Below are 575 nucleotides of genomic sequence, written 5' to 3' on the forward strand. Positions count from 1 at the left end.
AGAGAAGAGAAGAGAAGAGAAGAGAAGAGAAGAGAAGAGAAGAGAAGAGAAGAGAAGAGAAGAGAAGAGAAGAAGCACCTCTTGCAGACCCAGGAGCTGTTTGTGGAACACAGCAGAGGGGAGATCACTGGGGAAGAACACCCAGTGTGGGGCACAGCAATGAGGCATCAGAGCAGAACACTGTGGTGAGGAGCTACGGACCAAAGGTTAAAGAAATTATATTTGTGGAGAAAGCTAGGGGAGCTTCAGGCTATGATGTAAGGCTGTAAGCATCACTGCCTAAAGGAAGGAAAGAAATTGTTTTCTTTAATTAGTGACTGACCAAGCTGTACCTGGTAGGCACGAGCTGGAGGAAGAAAAGATTGATTTCCATGGGCAAGAATCACTTTTTAGGATGAAGACTGGTGGGGAGCTGCAGCAAGATCAGGCAGCAGGTGGCTCGGTGTGCTCTGCTCTGCAGTGCAGGCAGATCATGGGGGCTGTGGGTATCGTTTGTAGTCGTTCCTACAATGTGATGGAGGCCGAGCGTTGGGCTGCAGAGCTCAGGGGACGAGCAGCAGCTGTTGTATGGCAGC

This window comes from Meleagris gallopavo, chromosome 16, assembly GCF_000146605.3.
Source record: "Meleagris gallopavo isolate NT-WF06-2002-E0010 breed Aviagen turkey brand Nicholas breeding stock chromosome 16, Turkey_5.1, whole genome shotgun sequence".
NCBI lineage: Eukaryota > Metazoa > Chordata > Aves > Galliformes > Phasianidae > Meleagris > Meleagris gallopavo.